We start from the raw sequence: 15,919 nt of genomic DNA, 5'->3' as shown, positions 1-15,919 counted from the left end.
TGCCCAACTTAAACTGTTCAGCCTAAATTTCTCCATGCTAGTAGGCTGCCTCATGCTGATATTTTTTGGGGAAGGTTCAGCTATTGGAGTTGAGTCATTTCTGAGAATGTTAGGAGCGGGAAAACACACTGAATTGTCCAGGTAGAATTTTTTTTTTAAACTAACAGTTTTAGTGAGAAACTCTAATGCCTCCATGCTTTGGAGTAGGAATGTGAAATTTGGCAGAAGGGTCGCTCCGTCATCAAGCCTATGCCTTTTGTTGTTGTTATGAAAATTCTCTCTCATTATAAGCTTCCGAAAAACCTCATCTTCACTCATGTTCTGGAGAGCATGGTTAGAGTTTGGTAGCTAAGTTCTCCAAAGATTCTGTCTACCCTGAGCATGCTCCAGTACCTCACCGTTCCTTCCTGCCAACTGGAGCACACATAAGAACGGCCATACTGGGTCAGACCAAAGGTCCATCAAGCCCAGTATCCTGTTCTCTGATAGTGGCCAATGGCAGGTACCCCAAAGGGAATGAACAGACAGGTTATCATCAAGTGATCCATGCCCTGTCACCCAATGCCAGTTTCTGGCAAACAAAGGCTAGGGACACCATTCCTGCCCTTCCTGGCTAATAGCCATTGATGGACCTATCTTCCATGAATCTATCTAGCTCCCTTTAGAGCCCTGTTATAGTGTTGGCCTTCACAACACTCTCTGGCAAGGAGTTCCAGAGGTTGACAGTGCGTTGCGTGAAAAAATACTTTCTTGTGTTTGTTTTAAACCTACTACCTATTAATTTCATTTGGTGGCCCCTTGTTCTTGTATTATGAGAAGGAGTAAATAACACTTCCTTCCTTACTTTCTCTATACCACTCATGATTTTATAGACCTCTATATCCTCCCTTAGTTGCCCTTTTCCAAGCTGAAAAGTCCCAGTCTTATTAATCTCTCCTCATACAGAAGCCGTTCTATACCCCTAATCATTTTTGTTGACCTTTTCTGAACCTTTTCCAATTCCAATATATCTTTTTTGAGATGGGGCGACCACATCTGCACACAGTATTCAAGGTGTGGGCGTACCATGGATTTATATAGAGGCAAGATTATATTTTCTGTCTTCTTATCTGTCCCTTTCTTGATATCCCTTTCTTATTATCTATCCCTTTCCCAACATTCTGTTTGCTTTTTTCACTGCCGCTGCACATTGAGTGGATGATTTCAAAGAACTATCCACAATGACTCCAAGATCTCTTTCTTGGGTGGTAACAGCTAATTTAGACCCCATCATTGTATATGTATAGTTAGGATTATGTTTTCCAATGTCCATTACTTTGCATTGATCAACATTAAATTTCATCTGCCATTTTGTTGCCTAGTCACATACACCATCCTCATAGAGCAGGGGTCTCAAACACATGGGCCACATGAGGCCCACAGGGTTATTTTCTGTGGCCCGCCAGCTCCCCGCAGCCCCCCAGCATTTACCTAGAGCGGCTCCGGCCTGGCCCTGCCCTGCGCTGTTCTGGGAAGCAGCCGGGACCTGGGGGAGAGGGGCACAGGGGTCTGTGTGTTGCCCTGGCCGCACCTCCAGGTACTTCCCCCCGAAGCTCCCATTGGCCGCGGTTTCCCGTTCCCACAGACCCCTGTCCCCCCTCCACCCCCCAAGGTTCCAGCCGCTTCCCGGAGCGGCACGGGGGCAGGGCAGGCAGGCGGGGAAGGGGTTGGAATGGGGGCAGGGAAGAGGTGGGGCAGGGCAGGGCCTCATGGAAGGGGTGGAGTGGGGGCGGGGCCGAAGCAGCGGGGGCGGGGGTCAGTGATGTGGCTTTCGGGACAATGTACTAGTCCTCATGTGGCCCTCGTGGTCATTTGAGTTTGAGACCCCTGTCATAGAGCATCTGAGCATGCTTCATCCCAGGGCTCAAGGGGCTGTGCAGCCCTTTTCTTAAAATTGTTGCTTCCTAGCTGCTGCAGGCTGCTGTTGTGCTAGAGAGACTGTCGCTCCTGAGCACTCTGTTTTGCTAACTGCCTGTGGGCAGAATGGAGGAGAAGGAAAAGGCTGTCTGACTTGAATGCAGAGGAATGAGGAACAGTGGATGGGATAGAGCAAAGAAATGCTGAGCAAATGCACACAAATAGGAGCTGGAGGGGAGGAGATTAGGAAGTGGGAGCAGAAGACTGGGGTGAGGAATAGGAAGAAGTGGGGAAGTAGGAACAGAGAGAGAGGCAGAAGGATAAGAGCAGTGGGAATGGGGAAGGAGCAACGGGAGGAGACAACAATGGTTTGTGACCACGATAACACACACACACCTACAGAACCTGGAATTGAACTCAGGCACCTTGAGTGTTTTCCAAATAGCTATGAAACTCTGGCAAAGCATATCTCCATCCCCTTCTAGTTGCAGAGTCACATAGACAATAACAAGCCTACTACTGCTGTCGCTCACTCTGTTAGCTCAGGCGATAAAGGCAGTTGCTGTGGATTGAAAGATTCCAGCCCTGCTGGAGGTGCATGTGGAAGAGGCCATTGTAGTTCCACATGCTGAAATTTTTGTTCTTTCAATTTTTTTTAAAAAAGCTTAGGAAATTACATATAACTATTGGCTGGTCTACACTACACAATGTAAGGCAGATTACCTCAACCTAATTGCCAGTGTCTACACAACAGCCTTGCTCTCGCTGATGTAAGTGCCCTACTACACCAACTTAATAATGCCACCTCCATGAGGGGTGTAGGGCTTATGTCAGTATAGTTAGGGTGATGCAGTGTCTGAGTAGGTGGTGTGTTACTTACATCTGCTGTTGGCTGTCTTGTCAGTTTCATGGCAGGAGCCATGAAATTGACAAGAAAGCCAGGAGCTAGAGCCCAGCTGCCCCTGGCTCCTCTGGAGAGCTGAGTGGCTGGACACCACTCCAGTCTGGGAGCCAGGGCAAGAAGCTTGGGCAGCTTCCCATCCACTTCCTGGAAGGAGCTGGGGTGAAAAGCCCTGCAGCTGGACCCTGTAGGGAGACAGACTGAGAAGCCTGGACTACTTCTCCCCCTGCCAGGAGCCAGGGCGAGAAGTCTAGGTGGCTCTCCCCCGCCGCCCCGTCCCCTCCACACAAACTCTCTCTCTCAGCTGGAAGAAGGGGCAAGAAACTGTGAAATTGACTAGGCTGGACAGATTTCAGCAGAGAGTGGGCGGGGGAGGGGGTCCAAGAAGCTCTGGGCAGCTTTCTCCCCCATGGGCAATGTGGATGTGAGGATCCCTAGGTGGCTTCCCTTTCCCCTGCTCCCAGCAGGGAACGGGGAGGCAAGAAGACCTGGGTGGCTACCCCTGCTCCCAGCGGGGAATGAGGAGCAGCAGCCCACCAGGAGCCCAGGAGGCTGTGGAGCAGCCAGGCTCCCAGCAGGGAACTGCCAGAGGAGCTGAGAGCCCAGTCTTAAGTCAGTGGAAGTGCTCCTGGTGAGGACATGCACCACCGACCAAAGGAGAGTAGTGTGAACATGCACTACTGCAGTAATTACTATTACTACAGTAGGTTGACTTAGCTTTCTAGTGTAGACATACCCTCAGTTAAAAGACAATTAAAGTTGCAGAATCAAGCATTCAAGAGTTGGGAAAGGCCATAATGAAGGTTGCCCGTGTGACCTTAATTAACCCTCTCGTGCATGTGCATTATTATACAGTCTTTAATTACACAGTTACATTCTACTTTTTCCCCATGCCATCCGTGCCTCATTCAGTGTACAGGACAGACTGTGCCCTGGGAATAAGTCGGGAATGTGTAATGAATGAGGCTGATGTCTGTTAGATTTCTGCCTCATGTTGAGGAAGTTGGAAGGGTATGTTGTGAATGAGGCCAGAAAGTACAGGAATTAAACAAGATGGTCTTATAATTAAGGTAGTGAAATGCCACCTTGAAGATTTAGATTCTGTCCCTATTTCTATCACTGAGGCCCACTATTGCACTGGAACCGCAATTTTCAGATGACCACTGTGTATTTGTTTTCTGCACGTCCAACTTGAGAACCTGCCGTCTGATTTGCAGAAGACCTGAGCACTTGTATTTGCAAATTAAGTCATTGGGAACCTAGTTTTAAACATAAAATAGAACATCAGCGTTATGAACTCCTTAGAAACAGAGGATGTTCGTAACACTGATATGTTCGTAACTCTGAACAAAATGTTGTGGCTGTTCTTTCAAAAGTTTAAATTGCACATTGACTTAATATAGCTTGGAAACTTGCAGAAGGAAAATGATGATTTTAACCATCTTAATTTAAATGAAAGAAGCAGAGACAGTATCCTTACCTTGTCAATTTTTTTTTAAATTTCCCTTTATTTTTAATAGCTTATGTTTAACATAGTACTATACTGTATTTGCGCTTTTTTTTGTTTCTGCTGTTGCCTGATTATGTACTTCCAGTAAGTTCATAACTCTGGTGTTCGTAACTCTGAGGTTCTACTGTATACATACTCTGAGGGCTTGTACACACTAGTGCTTACTTCGGTATAATTTAGGTCATTCAACGGTGTGAAAAAGCCACCTCCCTGAGTGACATAAATTACACTGATCTATGTGTGGACAACGCTATGTTGGCGGGAGAAGCTCTCCCATCAACATAGCTACTGCCACTCGGGGAGGTGGAGTAATCATACTGATGGGAGAGCTCTCGCCTGTCGGCACAGAGCGTCTGCATTAGCAGCGTTACAGCAGCAGAGTTACATCGATACAGATGTGCCGCTGTAGTGCTTCTAGTGTAGATTAGCCCTGAGAAAATCAGGTCCAAGTCTTCCCAAATTGGGCAGCCAGAAGTAATTGACATTCTTTACTTTAATCAGTGTCTTAGTTCCACTGTGTGCAGATAAGGTCATTAAAGTTTGTAAAAAGAAAAGGAGTACTTGTGGCACCTTAGAGACTAACCAATTTATTTGAGCACTGTAGCTCACAAAAGCTTATGCTCAAATAAATTGGTTAGTCTCTAAGGTGCCACAAGTACTCCTTTTCTTTTTGCAAATACAGACTAACACGGCTGTTACTCTGAAACCTAAAGTTTGTAAGTAAGTAAGAAAAGATGGGATCATAGAAAAACACATGAGAAAACTGACAATTCAGTGTGGATTTTGGATAGTGTGCAGTAAATAATGCATGTGATACTAAATGACATATTAACTAGTCACCCATTCAGTGAGCACCATCTGTCCGGCTCATTGAAGGAGGTAAGGGTCCTGTGAAAAAAAGACATCTGTGATCATGTAATTAAAGAATGTATCATAATGCATATACACAAGGGAGATGAACTAAGATTGCACAGATTGGAGAGACCTGTGAAATGCAGGATTATATATGCATGCTCAAATCTGTATTATTCTAGGGATTTATTAACAAACAGTGAAAAGCAGTTTATCCATAGTTTTCTTACTGACCAGTGTGATATCTAAAGTTATAGTTTCTAGAGACTAGTGGGAAATGTATCTGTAGCTATTAAGAAACTGTTCAAGGGCTTATCTGCACTGCAGTATACGCTCCTGAGGGCTACTCTGTGTCAAAAAATTAAAAATTCTGCTCACAATATTTTACAATTCTGCATAATTCTGCAAATTTTATTTGTGAAATAAATGTGGAGGCTCCAGCATGGCACTGGGGAGCACAGGCCACTGGCTACACAAGAGGTGGGGGATCACTGTGCAGCTCTCCTGGCTCCTCCTGAAACACAGACTCAGCGGTGAGGCTGCACCCAACCCTGACACAGCAGAAGGACCGGGCCTGCCCAAGAAACACTCTAGGGCCTTGCCCCTTCATGCCAGGTGCACCAGGTGCAGGCCGGCAGGCTCCGCAAGGCAGGATCCAAGTGTGGAGGGGCTTAGTCCGGAGGGATCCAGGTGCGGGTTGAGAAGGTTCTCTGTGGGGTAATCTGGGTGCAGGCGGCTCAGTGGGGGATCTGGGTGCGGGGGCTTGCTGGGGTGTTCTGGGTGCAACAGTAATGGAACTCTGCAGGGGGGTCCAGGTGAAGGTAGTTGGGGCTCAGCAGGGGGGTCTGGGTGTGAGGGGGATAGAGTTCATCGGGAGGGTCTAAGTGTGGGGGGGATAGAACTCGTCAGGGGCGATCTAGGTGTGGGGCTAAGTTAGGGATCCAGATGCTGGGGGAGTAGGGCTCAGTGGGGTGGGGATGCTGGTGCAGCTGGTTGGGGCTCGGTGGGGTGGAGATCTGGGTGTGCTCATGGGGGTAGTCCAGGTACAGGGTGAGTGGGGCTCATTGGGGGGATGATGCTTGGCGGGAGGATCTGGGTATGAGAGTCTCAGGGGGTGAGGCTTGGAGGAAGGATCTGGATATGAGGGCGTCTTGGATGCACGGGGTTGGGCAGATGGGGGAGCAGCTTCCTGTACAGGGAGCCCTCCCCCTGCAGCTGAGGAGCGATGGGTGCAGGAAGAGGGGTGCGGGGAGGATTTTCAGAGCTTCCTGCAGCTGGGGAGAAATCTAGAGGTGGGTCTGATCTGGCCTTGGATGCCATGCAGGGGAAGAGGAAGTCCCATCCTCCCCAATCCTGCCGGGACTAGCAGCTGAGCTTGCACAGAATAGGAGCCATGAGCCAGGTCTTCCCCAGTCCCACCCACTGCCCCTTGGTGATTTACCTCTCTGCCAGCTGCCCTGGGCACCTGAAACATACTGCTGGAGAGGGTTGCATGACCGCTCTTGTGGATTCCCTTTGCTTCCCTGTCAAAAAGTCATTTTTCTGCGGGGAAGCAAGGAAATCTGCAGGGGACATAAATTTCTGCGCATGTGCAGTGGTGCAGAATTCACCCAGGAGTAACTATCGTGTGGACTATGGGGGTGTGAACTGCAAAGTGCACCAAAGTGTTTTACTCTAACTGCCCCCATATGGAAGCTGCTGGTGCAAACTAAAAGGTAGCTAGTTCATGTTAAAGCAAACTGGGCACCTTTTTGTTCATGCCAGCAGCATCCACACTGGGCAGTTAGAGCAAAACACTTTGGTGGCTCTGCAGTTCACACACTTGCTGTCCGCACTGTAGTGCAGTGTATCCATAGCCTAAATAATCTACATACCTGAGGGAAGTTATCATCCAAGCGAGGTAGGATGGAGGAGAAAAAATACACAAAAAAATACCTGAATGGGTTATACAAGAGAATATAGCATTGTAAGTATTGTGGATAGTAGCATGGTATAAACAAAAGTTATTAAGAAGCACCTACCACCAAATTTCAAAAATCTGTTTCCACTGTGCTAATAAACAGTCCCATTAAAGGGTAGCAGTAAAGCAACAGTTTCCATGTGGTAAGATCATAAGCCTTCTTTTACAGCATCTGAGTGGTTATATGAACAGATTGCCTCAGTCTTTAGCCAGGATGCTGTGGTATAAGCATAGGCCATTACTGCCAAGCTACATAAATAATGACCCATGGCTGCTTATTTGAAAACTATAACTGCCTTCAAAGATCTTACATTAACCTGGCAACAGTTCTCATTCATCTTCACTCCTCTTCCTGTTTCTTGTATTAAACATTTATAATTAACACTTACCCTGCCTTCTTAAGACCAATTTTACAATAAGCAGAAGAGAGAAATGCCGTCCACTACAAAACATTAAGTGTGTTTGATGGTTAATTAATTGCATGACTAGCGAGGTGAGGGACAGAATTTTTAGTTTGCATAGGATCTGTTCCCAGAGTTGGTACTATACATTCTTTTATTGTTTTGGACACACGAACAAAAATGCCTTTCTGAGGTTTCTTTGAATACTGATTTAGTTTTTTTGAAAGTATTTGATAAATGCAAAGGTAACCAAGTGAATAGCGGCACAGAAGATTACATTGAAAATTTAAATAAGATATGGAGAGGTGCATCATGGGGAAATTCTGAGAGATGGCATGATTATAGATAGTGACTTCTGTACACTTAAACAGATAATTACAAAACATTCATTAGAAGAATTCACATCAGTTATAAAACACTTTCCAGATTGCAGGTCCCTTTGGCCCTAACATGTTTTGATCTTATTTAAGCATGTCCAGTCTTGGAAAGTGGACTGGATATAAGATGGGATAGAAAGGGGTTATTGTTTGAAATAAAATTATTTTAGGCTGTTTTCCCTCAGCAAGTCTTCACATTTCATGCCAGACTAGTTTATTTTCAATGCATCAATTATTTTTTTCTGTTACAACTGAATAATATTTAAGGTGTTTGGCAGCTACTCTTCAACAGTTTACTTGTGATGGTTTCTGGTGTTACTGTGATGTGTTCTCAATTAGATTAAATATATAGGCACATTAGGCTGCTTCACAAAAATTGAGCTACAAGGATTCCTGAGGAGAAACTTTCTAACAGGCCGTGTATGAGTCTGGCTGGTTTTCTTTAGCTTGCAATACGAGCTTTACAAATTACATTATCCTCACTCTAATACCAATTTCCAAAAAGTAGTCTTTCCAAAAATACTTAAAACCTATTTCCTAAATGTTAGTCAGATAAATCACTTATTTGAATCCAAATGAAAGCTGTGACACTGATAGACCAGGTGCCAGCTCATGTCAAGGCCCCTAGGCCTCACTGAACACTGACAAATGCATAGTTGGAAACCAGTCTGGCTCACCTGTGTGTTAGCATTGTTAAAATAGATGTTAAGTCTATAAGAACGTGTTTAGTCTTTATGAAATGCTTGTAGGATGCTGCATGTATTGATCTCACTTATAACATGTATTCCATGTATTACATTGAGTATTTGCATTGTAAACCTCTGTAACTGTGTAACTCAAACAGGAAAGAAGCATTAATTAATGTAAAATGCTGATCCTGCAACAAGCCTGGTGCCAAGATAGACTGGAGTACCCAAAGGAGACTGTCTGTGACTCCACAGTTAGGCTGCTATAGTGCATGAGGATTAAGAAAAATAAATGATTTATTTACAAGGTTAAGGCCTTAACCTTGTAAATAAATCATTTATTTTTCTTAATTAATACATCTTTAGTTAGTTTGTTGCAGGATTGGCTACAAACATTGTCTTTGCTGTGAGAACTGAGATACAGTTTTCCTGGGGTAAGTAACTGGTCCTTTGGTAACCTGATTATTGTTGTGATTTTTTTATGTAAGGGACCATGTATCACAAATGTAAGTTTGCCTGGTGCCAAGATAGACTGGAGTACCTAAAGGAGACTGCCTGTGACTCCACAGTTAGGCTGCTATAGTGCATGAGGAATTCATACTTGTTACTTGGTTGGTGAAATCTAAGTATAGAACTCACAACCAATTTAGGGTTTGTGCCCTGGTTTGTAACAGTCTGTCCTGAGGCTGGAACTCAAGTTTGTGAGCCACTCCAGATGGCTTGACAAAAACAGACAGACATATATACATATACCCCACACACTCAGGAAACAGCTTAAGCAGTGCCACATTGCCCACTGCTAACATCACATAAAAATACTTAACCTTCATTGCATTTGTTGCTAAGTAGATTAAGGTATACAGTTTCAAGCTGGAGCAATTCACTTTCTAAGCTCTCAGGTCCAGTCTGCTCTAGAATGTTAGTAGGTGGCCAAGCGAAGCAAGGCCCTACAGGCAACTTCATGGCATTTCCCTGTTTGCTTGTGTGTAATGAGATACTTTGGAACACTGCATCCAGGCACTTCCAGAGTTGCAGGGAATGTTCAGGGCATCAATAGGCAGAACCTATTGATTTTGCTGAAAACGGGGGGAAACTGGAAAAGCCCGACTCAGAGGAAAATCAAAGCCTCCAGACTAATCGGTGCTGGAGGCTCTCTGGGCTCTCCCTGCTGCTGCCTACAAATATCAGAGGGAGCAGAATAACTTGCTGAGTGGGAAGATTGAACTCAAGGCTATAGTCAACAGAAATAAGAAGGTCTTACAGAAAGGTTTTTTTAAGGGAAAGTGGGTTCCAGGGTGGACATGTGGGGGAGAAGACACCAGAAGTGGGGAGGAAGCAGGGGCCCCATGGAAGGAAGGAAAATAGTGGTCATGGGGGAAGTGGAGTTGGAGGGGAATGTAGGGAAGCAGGGACCCAGAGTGGAGATGGAGGCAAAAGCAGGGACCCAATGCGAGGGAGAGCAGGAACTGTTTAACAAACCTTAGTTTTTCTGCTCAACCTCTGCAGTTATTGACTCTGAAAGAAGAGTCCCATGTAGAGGAGATTCCTAGCCAGGGCTTGAAGGGGGAAAGAAGGGTTCTATTGGGAGAAGGGTGTGAACTTCTGGGATCAGGAGGGAAGAGGATGGGGGCTCCAGGTCACTGGAGGGTAAAGGACAAAGCAAGTCGAGTATAGGAGCCAAGGAGTATCTTTAACTCCACCCATGCCCCCCATCATCTCCATTTTTCCTCCCACTCCCGACATCCTCTCCCTCACTAAGTTGCTGCAGGCAGCGGAATCTCTGTGGTGCCCCTTGCTGATGCCTATACACATAACAGGTGGAAATAGCTCACTTTTGCATAGGTTGTACAGCTAGGCCTACAGAAGGAACAAAATGTGTGACCGTCAAGTTACGCTGTTGTGAAATGGAATGCTGTATGGCCATCTCTAGCATTTTTTTGTGGAGAAACAGGTTTTCAGGGGGTGCTGGAGCTAGTGTCATGATGATACTAGAATCTCCAGCCGCCTCACAAAGTTCATCCCTGCCTGAAGCCAGCGAAGTATCTCCCTTTCGTTCACTATTCTCAGAGCAGGGAAGGGAGGAGGAGGAAGCAGAGAGCCCAGCATAGATCCACTCCCTCCTGAAAGAAAGAATGACAGAACAGCACTTCTTCTCCTCCCACTTTCTGCCATGGCAGACACTCAGTCTTTCCACATTCAAAACATTTGAGCAGATCCTTAATCTGGGTCCCTTCCCTCCCATGCTGCTGTCTTTTCTTATACTCATACTGCCTTCTGTTGCACTCAGATCTTCTGTACACCAGAAACACACATGAAAACAACAGTGGTCTCCCAACCAGTGCTGCTGGGTCCCAAATCTCACCATCTCTCCTTTTCTGCTGCATGGCCCACTGTTTCTTCTGCTGCTGCCACTGCTACTCCAGCAAAAAAATTGCCCACAACTACTGTTGCTGTTAGAACAGCAAAAGAAAACATCCTCTATTCTCTACTATGCCTTGATGAGAAGGGGTCCACAGGATCCTGCCAACTACACCAATTTCTAACTAGCCAGCCACCACTGCCTCATGGCCAGTCATGGCTATATGGTACCCTGCCTGTTTCCCCTTTTCAGGGCCTTTTAAGAACTCCACACAGTGCCTGGGGCTGGTTTAATAACCAACACACCACTCCTGTCTGGGGCTGGTTTAACAACCAAAACAATCCTTAAGGTCCCAAAATAAAGTCCATCGCCACAACACAAAAATTCATACTCAGCTCTGGCTTCTTCTAACATACACAGAGCTCTTCTTCTGTCCGAGCATGCTCTTCATAAACTCACTTCTTTCAATCCTTCCTAGGTGGAGCCTAGCCTTCTGACTCTGTCTTTCAGGCCCAAACCCTTCTCCCAGTCAGCAGTCTTCTGTAGGGACCTCCTATACACTACAGCTCTATACCACAAATTCCTCGCCCAGATTCCTGTTCCCCTCTGACTCTTTAGAAATCAGCTGTCCTCTGTCAGATCTCATCAAGAGACTGTTAATGGTCCCATTCCATCCTGTGACAGTGAGCAATGCTCACACACACACACAGAGGATGGGTAGGGGAAATTCAAAAATCAAGAGACCATAACCACAATATTATCTTTTTTTTTATCTCAATTTTCGGGGGCACTCATCATTTTGGGAGGTCCAACGCATGATTTTTGATCTCTTGAGATTGGAAATATTGGGAATAGTCTCCGACAATCAGAGCCTTGTGAAGTTACTAACTCACAACCCTGTGATTGTCATTAACTATACAGCCTGCAGATATCTGCACTAAGATTAGCTGAAGACATTAGTAGCTAGTCAGAGCACAGAGCAGCTAGGCAAAGTGTTCTCTAAGTCAGTGTAAGAAAACAGGCAATGAAGCAGGATCCAGAATAGTGTCAGCTCATGAGGATAGGCAAATCCTACCTAATTTTGTGGCAGTTGAACACTTTTTAAGTACAGACAGTTGTTTTTATTGTTCTTTCTTAAGAGGTTCACATTACTGCCTGCCCAATTGTTGATTTCATCCAGAATGTTCTAGCCCAGAAGTTTTCAAACTTTGGGATACGCTTTTCAAGCCAAGGGGGGAAAATCCCTGGTTTTATTACATTAAGACTGAAGGAGAAGTGGATCTAATTGCTGCTCCTTCAACTTCAAAGCTCGAGGAGTGGCCCCTGCCTGGCTCCTGGAAAAGGAGGTACTAATAACCCCCCTGCCTGTAGGAATGGCCATTTCTCTGTGAAGAGAAACTAACAAGTAGTATGAAAGTTATTCTATTCTCCCTTCCCCACAGAAAAGAGGATTAGGGGGGTTTCCTTTTCTCTCCACCCACATGAGCATAGTCAGCGATGAGTGTCTCACAACTCCTTACCTCTTTCTCCTCAATTTCTTTGGCTCCTGAGAATTATGCCTCATTTCTCACATACTGGTTACAGAGCACAGTGCAGCTCTCAGGAACCATTGAAGTAGATCAGTCAGGGAGAACAGAAGCTTCCTATTTCTTAGAACAGCAACACAATTTTGAAAAATAGAAATGATTAGAGAGAGGATCCTCCCTATTGAAGCGTCTTGTTTACAAACTGAAAACAGGCCACACATTTGTTTATTATGCAGTAAATATAATGGCGACACACTTTCCACCATGTAGATCAGAGAATAGCAAAAAATGCTCCAGAGATCCTAACTCAGGGGTTATAGTTGATCTGAGGGAGCGTTTTCTGTACAGAAGTGAGATGGGGAAGGGGGAGGCAGTGCCAAGCAGCCACACAAATGTTCTTGGCCCTCTGATTTATCCATGTTCAATGCATATCTTGGAGTGTCTGTGCACTTGGGAAATTAAACCTTTTGCCAGTTCCATAATAAACCCCATCTCATGCTCAGACAGAACAATTCCAAGAATACATCACAAGTAGATACAGAGTTTTGTTGTTCTTATGTGAGAGAATCCATGTAGGGATAGCATGTGGCTTAAAGTGTGTAGCAACTCATGCTAATAGCTAATCATGGCTCTGTGTCTCTCTTGCTGTAAATATCAGATCCGATGACTGGCTTTTACTATTTTTGTTCTATGGCAGACAAGGCTTACAAATCAGCTGCTGACTCCCATCGCCACCTCCCTCCTTCACAATTCACTGAACCACAATATGAGGTTACTGTACATATTGTAAGTAGGGACATGAAAGAACTATGTATAGCACAGTGATCTGAAATGAAAACAATAAGGTCAAGAGTGCAGGCAAGCAGCTTCAGTTTAATTTCAAATCTCCCGATACTTAGCACGGAACAGCTGTATCCTGAAGATAGTACATTTGGCCTATAGATAGGAATAAGAAAGGATTTACCGGCAAGAAGATAAGTATAAGTGTGTGCCAATATAATATTGTAGGAGGTAGCTCTCTATAAAACTAATATAAGTTACCATGATATAAACGAAAATAGGTATGTTGTTTTTGTGATGTAAGAGGGTCCCAGCCGCATGAAGCAAAACCTGTAAATAACTTTTGGGGATTTCTGGCAAAATAGAGCTACTATCCTAGAGGTCAGATCAGATTTGGACACCTAGTCAAATAGAAGTATATCCTCTGAGTTCGGGTGATGTGCCCTAAGAGCCTGATCTAAAGCTTACTGAGGTAAAGGAAAAGACGCCATTTGACATCAGTGGACATTGGATGACCCTGTCTTCCTCAATTGTGGAAAGAAAATAAGAAAGGGGCTAGACTTTCCCAGTAAGAGAAACTGAGCTCCCACAATAGACAGCTTCTCTTTACAGTGTATCTGAAAGAAGACGGGATAAGGTTGGGGAAGGAATGGGAGTTGAGTGCCTAACTACCATTTGTAATTTTTGAACATCACCCCCTGGGTCTTCCCAGTTTGTCCACAAAGACAACCAGAGACAATCAGAGCACCACATTCAAGGACAAGAAAATCTAAGAGTCTTAACTCTGTGTATCTTGCACCTTCTTCCAGTGCTCTCACCCTGCAGCTGTATCAGTTAAGTCTCCTCTAGATTCACACCCAATGTATAATTTGCTTCTCTGCTACAAACCTTTATACGTTACCTGTGAATTTGGCTCACTAGGCCCTGGTCTATAGGAGTTGAGGTCGAATATAGCAGCATTAAATCGATTTAACCCTGCACCCATCCACACAACGAAGCCCCTTTTTTCGACTTAAAGGGCTCTTAAAATTGATTTCTTTACTCCACCCCCAACAAGGGGATTAGCGCTTAAATCCGCCTTGCCTGGTCGAATTTGGGGTAGTGTGGACGCAATTTGACAGTATTGGCCTCCGGAAGCTATCCCAGAGTGCTCCATTGTGACCGCTCTGGACAGCACTCTCAACTCAGATGCACTGGCCAGGTAGACAGGAAAAGGCCCGTGAACTTTTGAATCTCATTTCCTGTTTGGCCAGCGTGGCAAGCTGCAGGTGACCATGCAGAGCTCATCAGCAGAGGTGACCATGATGGAGTCCCAGAATCGCAAAAGAGCTCCAGATGGACCGAACGGGAGGTACGGGATCTGATCGCTGTATGGGGAGAGGAATCCGTGCTATCAGAACTCCATTCCAGATTTTGAAATGCCAAAACATTTGTCAAAATCTCCCAGGGCATGAAGGATAGAGGCCAAAACAGGGACCCGAAGCAGTGCAGTGTGAAACTTAAGGAGCTGAGGCAAGCCTACCAGAAAACCAGAGAAGTGAACGGCCGCTCCGGTCAGAGCCCCAAACATGCCGCTTCTGTGATGAGCTGCATGCTGTTTTAGGGGGTTCAGCCACCACTGCCCCAACTGTGTGCTTTGACTCCGTCAATGGAGAGGGAGGCAACACAGAAGCAGGTTTTGGAGACAAGGAAAATGATGATGATGAGGTTGTAGATAGCTCACAGCAAGCAAGCGGAGAAACCGGTTTTCCTGACAGCCAGGAACTGTTTCTTACCCTGGACCTGGAGCCAGTACCCCCCGAACCCACCCAAGGCTGCCTCCCAGACCCGCCAGGCAGAGAAGGGACCTCTGGTGAGTGTACCTTTTTAAATAGTATACATGGTTTAAAAGAAAGTGTGTTTAATGATTAATTTGCCCTGGCATTCGCGGCCAGTACAGCTACTGGAAAAGTCTGTTAAAGTGTCTGGGGATGGAGCGGAAATCCTCCAGGGACATCTCCATAAAGCTCTCCTCGATGTACTCCCAAAGCCTTTGCAAAAGGTTTCTGGGGAGGGCAGCCTTATTCCGTCCACCATGGTAGGACACATTACCACGCCAGGCCAGTAGCTCGTAGTCGGGAATCATTCCAGAACAAAGCATTGCAGCGTATGTTTGCTGGCGTTCAAACAACATCTGTTCTTTATCTCTCTGTGTTATCCTCAGGAGAGTGATATCACCCTGGTTGAAATAGGGTGCTTTTCTTAAGGGGACATTCAGAGGTGCCCGTTCCTGTTGGGCTGTTTGCCTGTGGCTGAACAGAAATGTTCCCCGCTGTTAGCCATGCGGTGTGGGGAGGGGTGAGGGGTGAGCCACATGGTGGGGGGAGGTAAAATGCGACCTTGTAACGAAAGCACATGTGCTATGTATGTAATGTTAACAGCAAGGTTTACCGCGAAAGAGTGTACCCATTGTTCTATAAAATGTGTCTTTTTAAATACCACTGTCCCTTTTTTTTTTCTCCACCAGCTGCATGTGTTTCAAGGATCACAGGATCTTCTCCTTCCCAGAGGCTTGCGAAGATTAGAAGGCAAAAAAACGGCACTTGCAATGAAATGTTCTCTGACCTCATGCTGTCCTCCCACACTGACAGAGCACAGACGAATGCGTGGAGGCAGACAATGTCAGAGTGCA

Source organism: Chelonia mydas, chromosome 5 (genome assembly GCF_015237465.2).
Source record: "Chelonia mydas isolate rCheMyd1 chromosome 5, rCheMyd1.pri.v2, whole genome shotgun sequence".
NCBI lineage: Eukaryota > Metazoa > Chordata > Testudines > Cheloniidae > Chelonia > Chelonia mydas.
Note: the sequence above shows the minus strand (reverse complement) of the source record.